We start from the raw sequence: 13,088 nt of genomic DNA on the forward strand, positions 1-13,088 counted from the left end.
TAATGCCACAGTAGATCCTTGCTACATTCTTTTAAACCAGACCAATAATGGCATCCCTTCTTAGCCCCCAATCACCACTTCAAAAATTAAGCAACTAATTGAGCAGCTTTAGACAAGGAAATCCCCAGGAAATGATTTTATTCCAGCTGATCTAATTAAGACCCATATAGATTGGTAGGTTCCAGTTCTTGCATTTCTCTTTTGCTTTTTTCCTCTGCATGCTTTTCAGAGAACTGGGCCAAAGCTATCATCATGTCCACCTTTTTAAAAAAAGCAATAGGGCAGTCCCCACCAAGTATAGGCATACAGGTTTCTAAATATAAGCAGCAAATGATATGCAAAACATCTACATAAGGAACTGTGTAATTACTTAGAGTTAGGTAATTACCTAGAAGATAACGAAGAAGGATTTAGGGAAAGAAGATCAACTTCAGAATACCATCTCCTCCTCTAACATTTAGCTATACATATATCATAATTCTGATAAACATTTGCATGCTATAAGGTAGCTTTTGACACCCATTCCAGACCCTTGTTATGTGACACACTTCAACAATCTACCATGGATAGGTGCTTGTGGCTACTAATTTATAAAATGTCTTTGCCCAAGCCATAAGGTCTTGCTATGTTCAGATCTGACAACAGAAATAGGCAATTTTCAGATTGTATTGAGTTTGTTGTAACTCTTATGATTTAGTTACTCATCTGTAACTAAATGTTCATCCATTCATAAGAGAAAATATTAGTTTGACCAACCAGTTCCTTCAATTTTTAAAAGAACTGATGAGAGAAATGTTAAATAAAGAATTATGAACAGAAAAATCAGAAATTTTTGCTAGATTTTTAGCAGCTGTTGTTGTTAGTTGTGAAGTCATGTCCGATCCATTGCAACCCCATGGACAATGTTCCTCCAGGCCTTCCTGTCCTCTACCATTCCCCAGAGTCCATTTAAGCTCACACCAACTGCTTCAGTGACTCCATCCAGCCACCTCATTCTCTGTTGTCCCCTTCTTCTATTGCCCTCAATCTTTCCCAGCATTAGGCTCTTCTCCAGTGAGTCCTTTAGCAGTAATTTGGCTAAAAAGAGGAGTATGAAAGCTTCTAAATATCAAGAATGTCCAGGGTTTAAAATCTGATCACTGCATTAACGTTATTCATCTCCTTCCCTGCAGGAGCTTTTCCATACCTGGAGCCTTTCATCTTCTGTGGAACAACATATAAACCCAGCAGATGATTTTGCAATCTCCTTATGCTCATATTTTAATACACTATTACCATGAAGGGGTCTTACAGACCAATTTTGAAAGCACATTGCTGGCACTGGTTCCGCTGACCAGAATCAGTTAAGTGCTGTAAGAGCAATTTTAGGATTGTAGGATCCAGATGAAGTTTTATTCCCGTCCTGGGCTTCAGTTCAACAAAGTACTTAAGCACGTGTTTAAGTACAATTAGGATTTTGTAGCACAAAGCAGTGCAGAATATACATGCATGTGAATGCGCTCATATGCACACACTCAGACACAGAATACAATAGACAGGAATCATTATAGTGAGAATGATATGAAACTGGAAAGCAACATCACCCCAGAGTTGTTTTGGTTTATGCACTATAAGCAATGAATGTAGAACTTTTTTAAAAAATTAAACAGCTCTTTAAAATAAAGCCATATTAGTGTCATTTGTCCATTCTTGCTCAAGTTCAGAGAAAGAAAAAGGCCTTTATATATTTATACAACCACTTTCGCACAACGCCTGGAAGAACCTGTACAAGATTTTCCTGAAAGCTATCAGATCAGGAAACATGTGAATCTCCAGAAGAACCTCTTTTCAGAGGACAGCCATTGTTTAATTGAAGGGAGTGAGCCAACCTGTTGGTTCTTACTGGCTGGAGATATACAATGAAAGATTGACAGTCCCCCTGATAACCAGGGCATAGGCCATGTAAGGTTTTATTAAGCATAACAACCATCTTGAATTGCATTTGAAAGTATACTGGTAACTAGTGCAGCTTGTAGACAGGTTGTCACATGGGCATACTGTGGCATACTCATCACTGTCCGAAGCACTGGAATCTGGACCGAAGCGTCTGAGTGGTCTTCAAGGGCAGCCATATGTAGAATGTGTTGTTGCAGTAGTCAAGGCAACTAAGGCATGAGTTCAAAGGCTTCCTAGTCCAGGAAAGGGCATAACTGGTGCACTAGATGGAGTTGTATAAACATTTTTCATTCTACAGTTGTCACCTTCTCATTGAGCAGGAGCTTTGAGTCCAGAATACTCTTGAATGAGAAAGTGGTATTCTATCCAAGATTAGAGATGGAATATTTCCAGATTCAGCTGGCCCTACTATCCACAGCTACAAAGTGTTGGTAGGATTGAGCCAGAGCCAGATATTTTAGACCCTGAACCTGATCCAAAAATGCAAGAGTCTTGACGCTCTGACAAATCTGCCATTAACAGACACACCGAGATAAGTGCCATCTATGGACCATTTGAAAAAGGAAGCAAACAAAGGCCAAGGAAAGGGACAAGCATCCCTGAGCACGTCATTCCTCATAACATGTCTATTAAACAATTCTAGACAAGCAAGAACCAGGCCTAGCTAAACAGAAAAAAAACACCAGCTCAAAGAGCAATCAAGGAAGGAAAGCTATTTCAATCAAGACCGATAGGACATGGTACCACATAGAAACAGCCACCAAACTGGATTCTCTCGTACACAGATGAGATTATCTATGATGGGAGCATGATAAATCCTGAAGAAGAAAAATAAGCTCAACTCCCCCTGCCAATCTCTAATCCTGCAGGAAAAAAACCCACATTCTACATGATATTCTTTCTAGTATTTCTTATTCCCTGAAAACCCCCCTTTTCTAAGTTAAATAGACTTGGTTCTTTTATATTTGCTTCACAGAGGAATATATGAGATTTAACTATTTTTGGAAGGGAAGTGCAATTTTTTTACTATTAAATTGGAAAGCAAGTATGATTCTATTAATGAAGTCTAAAACTATACTAGCATTTGTTTGTTTGCTTGTTTTTCTGCGATGTTAAACTGCTACCTCATGTTCAGTTTTTTACTGACGATTAACCTGAGATTCTTTTTATCTAGTGGTATAGCCTCTTTTTACATAATCATCTGATTCCCTACCCACAGTGCATAGCCTTTGTTGTGGTTTGCTGGCAGCAGGTGTGGATGGCTGAGATCTCGGAGAGCGAGGACTCAGATGAGGGGCCTGTGTGTGATGCAGAAATGGGGCCAGGACTATCAGGGAGTGGAATGCTGCCTTCGGAGATTGTGGAGGCTGGCAGCAGTGATGAAGAGGCCCCGAGGAGCCTGTGCCCAGTGCGTGTACGTGCAGGGCTGCTCAAAGGAAAGAGCAGCTGCAGCAGTACGGGCGACTCTGGAGTAAGGCTGCAAGGTAATGGCCCCTCCCTTAAGAGATAAAAGCCAGCTGAGAAACTGGAGTTCTTTGCAGGAAGCAAATAAGTTTTTGCACTCAAGCCTTGTGGATGTTTGGAATATCTTGGTTGGTGTTTGGAGACTCTTTGTATTTGAAATATTTCTTAGTAATTTCATCTGCTTATCTTGGCAGCCTTGCACACCCTTGGCAAGGCTTGTTTTTTATCAGAGACAATTAGTTTGAAACAGCCTTTTAACTGTGAAGAAACAGAATTCATAAAGAATAATTAAAAGGTTTTGCTGTTACCTCTGCTTTGTGTTTGTTTCTTTGGAACAAGGTTTGGGTCAGTACAGCCTTACCTTCCCATCTGTTCACTTTTATTTGGATGGGGAACATCACAAATCTCCTTTCAAAATCTGGTATGAGCAAGTTGTGCTATCTTTCACTGACCCTACGTTTATTTATATTGGGCTACCAGATTGGATAATTAAAAGATCAATAGATGTCAGCAACATTTCACTTTTTATTGCCATCTAGTGGTTTCAGATGGTCCTCGACTTATTCATTTAGTGACTGTCCAAAATTACAACGGCATTGAAAAAAATAACTTATGACTGTTTTTCACACTTATAACCGTTTCAGCATCTCTTATGATCACATGATCTAAATTCAGACGCTTGGCAACCGACTCATATTTTTGACGGTCACAGCATCCTGGGATCACTTGATCACCTTTTGTGACCTTCTGACAAGCAAAGTCAATGGGGAAGCCAGATTCACTTAAAAACCATGTTGCTAACTTAACACCTGCAGCGATTCATTTAACAATTGTGGCAAGAAAGGTTGTAAAATGGAAGAAAACTCATTTAACAGTCTCACTTAGCCCTTATTTTGGGCTCAGTTGTGGTCGTAAGTTGAGGACTACCTGTATTGGATTTTGCAATCCACAAATGGTAGCAATGGCTGTAACTCAGAGAAAGCTGATTAAAATATAGTGATACCTCAACACTCATTGTGTTCCTGGAGGCACAATAATTACTAAAAACAATGAATACCAAACAGATGTTTCCCATAAGGAATACTATAGCGCATCACATGGCAGCCAACACAGACAATTTCTTGCTTGTGTGTTGAGTACCAAACAAATGATGAGTATCAGGACAACATTTTCACGTCAAAATGTACTGAGTACAAAAATTTGATGAGTTTCAAAGCAGTTGAGTACCAAGGTACCACTGTACGTGTAAACATTCTTTTTTTTTCTTCCAGGTTATTCACCAGTCATTCCATATACTTATTGGTTTTTCCATTTCTAAGCAAGGAAAATATGCCATTCTTAGATTGGGGTGTTAGTTGCCGTAGAGAAAAAATATCTCCTGAATTGCTTAGACTGTGTACTGTTGACCTCACTCTTTTCCTAAGAGGTCTGTAGGGGGCGTACATAACCACACCAATGTGCCTACTGTCCTTGTCCTATTGTTTCTCTTTATTTTTCTTATATGTATCCATTTCCTATATTCATAACTATGTTTGTACTTATACCTGTTATCTAATAATCGCTTGACAAAATAAAATAAATAAATAAATAAAAATAAATGGCCAGTTGCTTTAAAAATGATAGTGTGCGCTTTAGGACAAAAGTATGTTAGGTGATTTTAAGCAGAAGTTCAGACCTGTGGTAGACCGTATTAGAAAAGCAAGATATAAACAAACCAGCAACCAGTGAAATTATGAAACAATTATCATGGTGTAAACAATTACAACAAATGCTGACCTGATAATCATAATACTAATCAGTGTGCAATTATTAATTATTCCCTTTAGAGTGTATAAGCACAGCAATTAACCAACAGCTCCAATGAGGGAAAAGACATTGACACTGCTGTAAATGTGTGATATGGTATACCAGCATTGTCACTATTGGATGATGATAAAATTGGCATCTTGACTTGTCATGTGGATGATTTAGGTATCTGTTGTGGATCAAAGGTCTTTGCAGTCAGAATGGTAGAAACCTTTCAACCTGTTGTTAGCCTTCTTTCACATAAATCAGGTATACCATCATCTAGACTGAATATTTTAACACTAATTAATCAGTTGAACATATGAAGCCTGAGTCTTTCTAAATGTTTTGGGCTCCAACTTCCACCATTTCTGATTGCTAGGCAGACTGGGATTGTTGCTGATTATCTTACAGTTTGAGAAGGTCAGAACAGAAAAACAAACGTGATTGTTATGAAATGTGAGTCAAAGTATTCCGTTTAAATATTTACCTTGGATATATGATGGCTGTTCAGTAGCTTTTGAATTAGCTTGTCTCATTAGTTTGGGAGTAATCATACTGCTGTGTTGAACTTTCCAAATTTCTTCTCATGTCATGTGAGAAACCATTGATTGTGAATTTAAATTCTTTATAGATAATTTTATCTTTTCCTTATAGAGCAAATATGGACTGGCTCAACACAGCAACACAAATTAAGCCTTTACCTATTAAAACTATTCTAAGACCATTTAAAAAAGTCTCCTTATTAGGATCTCAATGTACAAATCTTGCTGAAATGTGTATGAAATTCAAACCCCATTGTAGCTGATTTCAAATCATAAAACATGAAAATGTGCATTATGTAGACATTATATAGAGCGATATCTATATCTATCTATCTATCTATCTATCTATCTATCTATCTATCTATCTATCTATCTATCTGTCTGTCTATCTATCTATCCATCCATCTATCTATCTATCCATCTATCAAAAGCTTCATAATTGTTTTTATGGTGTGCTTCAAAAAATGAAGCTCTGGTCTATCTCCTGTGCATATAAGTTTCATACAAATACAATAGTATGTTTCTGTCAGTTCTATATAGGACCACTTTATTTTAAGACTGATCATGAAACAAAAAGTTAAAAACACCAATGTAAAGTAACTGTAAACAAGGATTGTTATAAAAATGTTTCATCTGAAAATTAACAGATGACAGGGAACATCATCTACAATAATGCTTTAAAAAGTTTTGTTAACTCCTTTTTAATTTATTTTAAAGAAATCCTTGCTCTCTTGTCTTTGGGCTGAGTGAGAATTCCCTACAAGGGTGCTTTACCATAATATCTGAACACTCCTGAAGAGAACCAACATTTATCCCATTGCTTATATATTATCTGCAAAACAATAAACTCTTTCATCCTTAAAATTACATCTCCCTCACATGTGTACTGAGACATTATGGGTACATTATTATTTCCTAAGCACGTCTATAATGACTTGCGCAGATTTCCAAATGTAGGTGATTCACTAGTGAATATTGGTGTATGAATATTCAATGGAACAAGTTCAAATTGATGCAATGTATACTTTACGAATTGTGAAAAAGAAGCAGAGAAGCCGTTTGCTCCAATAAATCTGGGTAGCATTTAATACTCACAGTGGAGGTTAACCAATGAGGAAAAATTCTTCTTTTTCTTATTAGTTTGATGACCTTTGTTCTCACTTCACTTCTCCGCATTCTATAGTTTGATTTTTTTTCCTACTAAAAAACCACTGCAGTCAGCATTTTATAATACTCTTGTCTTTTGTTGGAAGGATCAAGAGGGTAAAGTTTTTGGCTTTTTCTTCAATTGATTTATTTTGAAAGATGAGAACTGTTGAGGATCTATAAATTGAAACTCAAAACCTTCCCAGAGAAATACATACTGCAAAAGCCAGAATATCTTCCATCTTGTTGCATAATAGTAATGACAAAGATACGTGTGCATAAGTTTTATGAAAGTCTTATGAAATCCTATATGAATAGGAGATAGAACAGACCCTCATTTATTGAGATACACTATAAAAATAATGATAAAGCATTTCATTTGCTATATATCTTTTAGATACTGTATGTATCTTCTTCCCCTGCAATGTTAAACCTTGAACTTCAATAAAATTAATAAATAGAGCCCACTAGAATAGGGGTAAATTCTCATGGATTGTTAAAACTTCCCCCCTTTAAAAAAATATTGACCCTGACTTTTGACATTTGTCTCGGGAACTATTATATTGCCTGTTGTATCTGAGGCATCAGATTCAGAGCTATCTAAAGTTATTTCAGTGAATGGATTTATGACATACTGTATAGTGATATAACTTAAATAGTTTTGAGTAAAAAAATTTTGCAAAAAAAAAAAAGATCTGAAAAGGAGAAATAGAAGGAGAGTGAGTTATTATACATACACATTTACACGCAGACAATATTTACAGTCACAGTAAACCATTTATTTAAGACTTCAAACTCTTTGAAACTCATATTATTTTAATCTGCCTAATTCCCAATCATAATTTCTGGAATATTAAAAATGACAGTTCTAAGGCAGGGTGACTTTTCAAATATATTCTAAGACACAGAGGCTTGGAAATGTTAATTACATTGTTAGATAAACAATGAGTCATGTAATAGCTGGACTGTCCTAGAAAGGAAGCTAGTTGGAAAAAAATAAAGTCAGCTATATTAATATTAAATACAGAAGCATAGATAAGCAGTATGTTTTAAAACAAACATGGCTGATTGAGTTTTGCAGACCAGTCTTGATTACTATTGCAAAGATAGTTTTAGATATTAAAGGATACTTATTAATTTTCTCATTTATGCCATTTCATTCCCAACTATTCTCTAACAGCCTGAGATAGAATCAAGAGAGTTCACAATGTGATTCTATCACACAAAGTGATACAACTTCAGGAGTCACCAAGAGAAGACTGATTTCAAAAAGGTCATGTTTTGAGGAATAATTTTTAATTGGTATGTAGATGAAACCTCCCCCAACTTTTTAAACAAGGTTCCCATGAGTAGAGATATGGAATGGACAGAGGCCAAAAAGATAACGCTGAATTCAAACAACACAGAAGAAATGCATTTAGATCACTTTCATTGATAGGTTGTTGCTGTAACTGGGACCAAGAACTCCATTGCTAAGCAATGACATTGTAAGGCACAATGTCATGTGACCAAGCCAACTTACGCTGGCAGTATGGACAGTCCCAGTTACCATTATTAGTATCCTGCAACCTTCTGGCAGCTTTCCCATTGAATTTGCTTCTCAGAAACTGATAGTGAAGGCTGCAAATAGCAATAGCACTTAGACTTATACCTCTTCATAGTGCTTTACAGCCCTCTCTAAGTGGTTTACCGAGTCAGCACATTGTCCCAACAATCTAGGTCCTTGGAAGGATGGAAAGTTGAGTGAACCTTGAGATGGTGAGAATTGAACTCCTGGCTATGGGCAGAATTTGCCTGCAATATTGCATTCTATCCACTGCACCACCATGGCTCTATAGGGTGGTCATGTCACTGTGGGACACTACAGTGTCATAATTGCAAGCTGATTGCCAGGTGCCTGAATCATGTGGTCATGGGGATGTTGCAATGGCCACACCTACGAGATCTGTCATAAGACCCTCTTGTTCGGTATTATTCTAATTCTGAACAGGTGCTGAATGAGTGGACATTATGTGAGGACTCCCTCTACAATCTTTTGAGCTGACTGGGAATGCTAACTTACACTTTGTAGATTAAAGAGGGAACTCTAGTGTCAAATTTTATTTATTTATTACATTTACTAAATTTATTTGTCTCCCATCTGACCACATAGTGACTCTGGGGCAGCTTACCATGTTAAAAAGAATGAAAAAATACAAGAACAGGTATACAATAAGAATAAAACGCTATAAAAATACAATTTATCAGTTACAAATAAAAGACAGGGAGGAAGGGAATAGGATCAGTAGGGGAAAGTTGGGATCTGTTTATCAACTACTTCCAGCGTGTTGTTCCCCCATTGGAGTCCCAGGCCAACTGGCAAAGCCAGGTCTTCAAGCTCTTGCAGAGTGTCAGGAGAGTTGGACCCAACCTCACTATGGAAGGCAAGATATTCCAGAGGATGGGAACAACAGCAGAGAAGGCTCTTGTCCTGGAAACTGCCATCTGGAATTCCCTGGCTGGCGGGGCACACAACATGCCTCCTCTTCCAGCACAGGTGAGATAGGCCAGTCCCAATGGGAGGAGACAATTCCTAGCGTAACCTACCCTGTGCCATGAAGGGCTTTAAATGTGATAATCAAAACCCAGAAGCACACCAGTGCAGCTCGCAAAACAGTGTGTAACTTGGGGCTCCAAAAGCTTCTACACTCTGTACCAGCTGTAGCTTTCAAATGCTCTTCGGGGCTAATCCCATGTAGAACTTTAGCATCTAATGTCTAAGATTGGATTACTATAATGTGTGATATACATGGCTAATCCTGAACTTATTCAGGAATTACAAATGGAGTGCAAAAGGCAGCTGTCTGAATTCCAAATAATTTACCTAGAGAGATGATATGTGACTTTCAGGCTGTGGACTGTGATGGGGATTGAAAATCTCCAACTTTTTTTTAGGATTTGTATGGTGGTTGAGCTGGTCATTAAAAGAAGTTTGGGAACCACTTTGGCTTTCTGTCTGTTGGTAAAATGAAGGTAAAAAGGAGAACTTGCAAAGATAATCGATCATCGTATTGAGAAAAGAAATGGAATAGAAATCATGTTATCATTTCTAGATTTAACTATTACCTGGGCAAGGCAGTATGAGAAGGTATTTAAGCTCGTGGTCTTTCAAATCCTTTACAGCTTGGCCTCATGGTCTCAAGCATTCAACTGATTATCAGAAATCAGCCTGGAGAAAGAGAAATGATATATTTCAGTTTTTTGTTGTGATGTTCAGTCCCCAAAGAAAAAAAAAAGCAAAGTTGCCCTCCCGGTTGACATTAGTGTAATTCAGCCAAGTGTTCTGTTTTATACCACTGAGATGCTCATCTATCTAGTCTTGCTTCAACTGTTCTGATAATGCACCCTCTTCTGGGACAGAGACCTTCATGCCATTGTCCAACCAATTAGTTGCTTGACTGACTGCATTCTGAAGTCCTTAAGTGATGGTTTCCTGTCTGACATCTTATGACAAACAACTACTAAACTAGGCCATGAGTTTTATGAAACATGCAACTTAGGAGTTCCATGCCATCATTAACTCCTTATGCTCCAAAACCAACAACCTACTCATTTGCTTTACTGTAAAATGCACAACCTCGCTGAGTTACATGCGTTGCAAGTGTTGACAAATCTTGCTTATTTTATTTTTTTAATTTGTAGAGGCACATTTTAACACACATGCTTTTTTCCAGGACTAACACATCAAAATTAGATATTTAAGATGTAAGCCTAAGAAATCAAAGAGACGCACTTGAACCCCAATAAGAGACAGCTTACACAAAACTGACTTATATATTAAGAGAGGTGCAGCTAGGGAGAAGTTAAATGTCATTTAGTATTTGACTGCAGTTGGTCAAAAACATGAATTCACCTGAGAGTTGGTCAAACCAATCTTTCCGAAACACTGATTTCTGAACTTTTGCCAGAGATGTCTCTCTCTGGTGGCCATTGAGGCTGATTTACCAGACTGACAATCCTGAACAAGGACAGAAAATGAGTAACTCAAAACAAACAGCAGGTTTAAAGGGACAGAGCTAAATTTCATAGGTCAGTTAAAAAGGCAATCACTAAAGTTCACCAACAAAACATGGCTCTTGAGATGTTCATTGCCAGAGTATCAGGGGGCTTCAAGACCAACACATGTAACAAATGTCTTCTTGTTGTTTAAAATCACATATTATGAATGCAGAAGGTTGCTACCTTACAGAATTTTAAGAAAATATGTATGGGGGAAGATTTGGTAGAAAACTCTACAAATATAAAGAGAGCGGTGGGAAACTGTAGCCTGGCTTATGGTCTGTGATCAAACTTATGAGTGATGAGAAATAGGACTATTAAATCCAGGTTTCTGCTGGAAAATAATCTGAATTTCATAGAGTTTCCAATTTTGGAGCTAGATTAAGATTATTTTAGTGAATTTATCCTCCTGATGTATCCTCCTTGTAACCCCCTCCCCCCATAACTTCCTTCTCAATGCAAATCTACTTCCAGCTTTTATCAGGACCATTTCACATCACTTCTCTTTGATTATCTCAGTGGTCACTCATTTCCTTTATTGCAGGAATAATAGCTGCAATAATAAAAGGTCAGCAGCAACTTTAGCACTCCGGGGATTAACAATGAGCCCACCCCTGTTGAAAGGATCTTGCAAGCCCACCCAGCGATGCTAAACTAAAAACACCTCTTCTTCTAAAGAACAACCTTTCTGGCATTGGACAAAAGAAAGAGGACATTTAAAATCCTGTGGTTCTGCACCTGTCTGTGGGTCCCTTAGAGTCTCCATGCATTTTAAACTGCTGCAAAATCATTATATTTATCTATTTTGTTCCATCTCCAGCTTGACAACTGATTTTAACACACATTTCTTTTCCTTAACCTTGTTGGCAGTTATGCTTTGGAAACTCTCTAAACAAATTACACTGACAGCGCCCCAATAATATATGCCATTTTATTGACCAATGAACATGAATGATTGCACTCCCCACCTGACAACATGCGTAGAAGCATGAACTGGAAAGAAAAACTGAAGCAAGACAGGAACAAGATATCAGATTGAGCCTTCTACTAAAATCTTTTTATAGTAGATGATGATGATGATGATGATGATGATGATGATGATGTTGATGATAGAAAAACAACTTTGTTATAGTTCTACTATTACCCAAAATTAAATGTAAATGTCTGCAGATCAGGAATTTGAAGAAATATACTAAGAAAGATATTTCCACAATTTCTTCAGCTATTGCTTTGCAGAAAAAGGAAGCATGTTCTTCAGCATGCTGAGTCAGATGTCAGAATATTCATGAACTGGCAGAGACATGGTAACAAGGTTAGCCAATGAGAGCTGAATTAGAAACTAAAACTGAAGGAGCCAGGTGTTGCCCTGAAGCTCTTAGTGCTGTGCTGAGAACTGAAACGAATCTGCTTTGAGCTCTGAAGCTTCTGCTTGTGTTTTGCTTTTGTTACGTTGGAAGAATCTACTATTGGTATTGTACATTTTACTCATATGTTATTATGTATATAAAGAAGTCAATGAATCCTGCTGAACCAGTCATCTGTGTGTGCTTTCTGGTTTGATTTCTACAATAAACTCTAACAGATGTCTTCAGAATTCTAGCTTCTGATGCAGAATCCCCATTAATGATTTTTCATTTCTTCTAATGTTGGTTGTGCTGAAAAAGAAAAAGAGTGATGGCTTTATATCTCAATGATGGTGGAGTGATGCTAGAAAATGATATACCTTATCACAGTCTAGAAGTGGTGCATTACACTTTGTGGCTTTGAGTCAATCTTCACTCTAGGAGACGACATGAACAAATCCATGCAGTTAAATTGGCAACATTTTTCTAAAGTGTTTTGTCAGGAGTGACAAAACCTTGACTACTAAACTGACTGATTATTAATCATGCCTATGCACAGGAATTGACTCAACTAATGGTTAGCACTATTTTGGTGCTGGAAAAGGGTCAATTCAAGGGGGGTGGTTTTAATTCATTTGTGGCTATGTAGAGATTCTAAGCTGATTCCTCTTTAGACTCTACCCTCAGGTTCTTCTATCATTTTGCCATTGCCTTTTTCTTAGGGATGAGAAAGTGACTGGTGCAAAGTTACCTCCTGGCCTTTGTGCATAAGGCTAGATTAAAAGTCTGTTTCCTTGTTTCTAATGCAATGCCTTTAACTGCTACACTAATC

General features: G+C 37.5%; 1 long non-coding RNA gene across 1 annotated transcript in view; it reads right to left on the minus strand.

Annotated features, from left to right (window-relative positions):
- Positions 1-9,816: 9,816 nt before the first annotated feature.
- The window catches only part of LOC148126147 (uncharacterized), a 46,534-nt gene continuing 43,262 nt past the window's right edge, over positions 9,817-13,088 (minus strand). The window contains exons 2-3 of the long non-coding RNA XR_015742568.1: positions 9,981-10,083; positions 9,817-9,870 (exon numbers count right to left, since the gene is read on the minus strand). This is a non-coding gene — a long non-coding RNA (uncharacterized LOC148126147). The remainder of the gene's footprint in view (positions 9,871-9,980; positions 10,084-13,088) is intronic.

Source organism: Pseudonaja textilis, chromosome 3 (assembly GCF_049901715.1).
Source record: "Pseudonaja textilis isolate UNSWEBS1 chromosome 3, rPseTex1.2, whole genome shotgun sequence".
Taxonomy (NCBI): Eukaryota; Metazoa; Chordata; class Lepidosauria; order Squamata; family Elapidae; genus Pseudonaja; species Pseudonaja textilis.